The 2686-nt window shown below is 29.0% G+C and overlaps 1 long non-coding RNA gene across 1 annotated transcript; it reads right to left on the bottom strand.

Annotated features, from left to right (window-relative positions):
* Window positions 1–395: 395 nt before the first annotated feature.
* On the bottom strand, window positions 396–1383 carry LOC135957801 (uncharacterized). Its single transcript, XR_010576429.1, has 3 exons — window positions 936–1383; window positions 603–828; window positions 396–517 (listed from the first exon to the last, which is right to left on the bottom strand). It is a non-coding gene; the product is annotated as an uncharacterized LOC135957801 (long non-coding RNA).
* Between the last annotated feature and the right edge of the window lie 1303 nt (window positions 1384–2686).

The following is a 2686-nucleotide window of genomic DNA, read 5'->3' on the forward strand; positions in this document are numbered from 1 at the left end:
GTACAACAACTCTAAGGCTATTCTCTATGCCGATGATTGCCTCATTTATGCTCATGACATCTCACCATCAGAAGCTTTGAACAGGGCAGCTATTCATCTTGGCATAATAAACAATTTTTATAATGAATGGGGAATAAGAATTAATGCTGCGAAGTCGGAAGCCATTTGTATCAGAAATGCATCCGGCAAATGTGCAAAGTTTGTGGTCCCAGAGAGCAAATCACTACAACTTTCTCTAAACGGTGTGGAAATTCCTCTTAAAAACACTATAAAGTACCTGGGAATAAAATTTGACAAACTGTTAAAATTCAATGGTAATGCGAGAAATCGTCTGGAAAAGGCAAGGAAAATATCAGGAATGTTTTCAAGCCTTTTGTACAACAAATACTTACTAATAAGGACAAAACTTCTAATTTATAAAGTTGCAATCAGATCGGTCCTCATCTACGGGTTTCCCATTTGGTTCACTATGTCGCCAACGGTGGCCAAGGAGATTGAAATCTTTGAACGTGTAATACTGAGGAAGTGTATTGGGAAAAATTACCAGAATGAGACAAAACGATTCTCAAACAATTACATATATAAGAATGCAGATATACTACCTTTTTGCCGATATGCCATGGTACAACAAAAAAGTTTTGTTGAAAAGCTTTCAACACATGACAACATTCTTATTGAACAAATCTTTCAACAAGAGAATCTGACAACTTGGACTTCCTTTCCGTACCTCTCTCCGATAGGAATTCTCCACGAGAACATCAATAATGATCCGGATCCTTATGCTTTGCCATCATTCTATTTGAAATCAGCACCTGGTGTACACAGAGGCTGAAAATATTATTATAAGATTTTATTATTTGTAACTGTTACTATTATTATTGTTGTATATATATTATTATTTTTTTTAATTAATCTGTGATATTTATAATATTTACCTTTTATTTTGACTATATGTTCCGTTCTCATTGGAAATTATTGCATTTATATGCTTTCGTATTTTTAACTTACACACTTAGCTACATAGTATATGTCTACATTTATGTTTTGTTTTGATACACAAATTCTGCATTTATATGCTGTCGTCTACAATATATTATTTACATTCTGTTTGTCAATGTTATTAACAGAATATTTGTTATTTATGTTTTTAAGTGTTATTTAGTCTTAAGTTTGTTATTTACAGACATTCGCTCTGTTAGCCAAAGTAAAGACCGAAAGCAAGTCTTGTTTGTTTTCATATTCATTTTGTAGAAAATACATATCCTATTTCATTTATCTACATTGTTGTGTAATATCCTATTTTTGTTATTAGAGTAAGACAAATATAGCTCTAAGAATTATATTGTTCTCATTGTATGTAAGACACGAAAAATGTTATCGAAAAGAAAAAAAGACTTAATAAAAATTTACTTACTTACTTACAAACGTTTTACGCATTTACTATTCACCATAACATAATCAAAAAACAGCTGATCGAAATCTACTTTTATTTTTACAGAAAACAAACAAGACACACAATTTCTAATCAAATTTTATAAAACAAACAAAAATAATAAAACAATAAAATAAAAACAAATTACAAACACAAAAAAAAGAAACATACAATATACTACACATTGAAATTAAAACAACACAGGAAACAATTCAACAGACACAACGCCACGGTGCATCACCAATTTGATGAGAAGCTGACAGGGCAGGAACAAAAGTTGAAAGCCCCAACAGTCAGCTTTTGGACTAATCAGGTTACCCTTCAACAAGCAAGCCATCAATTAGCAACCCAACTAACAGGAAACCCAAAACCCATCGCAACAACCCACGTTGTTATTTATTAATAACAATTTTAACATTTATTGAGAGTGTATAGTGGGACTAAAACAACAACCAACCAAATAAAAAAACAACTAAATTATTTTTTTTTGCATAAATCAAACATTTAACTAAAGAAATAAATAAAAATATAAAATTAATCATCTAAACACATGTATAAACTAAACAAAGTAAACATTATCATCTATCCCATAACTAAGTATATCCTTCCAATTTGGTAAATAGAGTTACACCAATATAAGTTGATATTTTAATTTCCTTTTTTTAGAATTTATATAACGAAACATTAATTAAAGCACACATTTACATTTGTCACTTTACATTACACTTTTCTCTTAAAACATATTGCTGTTCATTACATTTTGAAGCTATGTTAACTTCCTTACACTAATGTTATGAACAGAACTAGATATTGAACTGTTGATAATAGGAACACACCTACGTACTTTCCATTAAAAAATATCCAGTAACTTTATTTTAGAGAGTAAAAATAAATTACTCTCAATCTGAAAAATAACCAAAAAAAAAGTACGCGAACAACAATTTGTAAAAATTAGTTGTATTTTATAATAAATCAATTTAAAACGTTTGTTTAGTGTTATTTTATTTATTTTCTTTACAAAACTTGTAAATTGTATTAATTTTAAACATTTTAGTTTTGTTTACATTTGCAACAATATGTTTTAAACATATTTTTATCTTGATATTTTTTACTTGAGAAAAAATGTCCAGTAAAAAATATTATGTTTTCTATCTACGAACTGTCACTTTTAACACTCTCTTGCTCTCTCGTTACAAGTTTTTAAAAGTAAACGAACAAATTAGTACAAATTATCAAGTACGCGAACACAACTGA

This window comes from Calliphora vicina, chromosome 4 (genome assembly GCF_958450345.1).
Source record: "Calliphora vicina chromosome 4, idCalVici1.1, whole genome shotgun sequence".
Classification (NCBI taxonomy): domain Eukaryota; kingdom Metazoa; phylum Arthropoda; class Insecta; order Diptera; family Calliphoridae; genus Calliphora; species Calliphora vicina.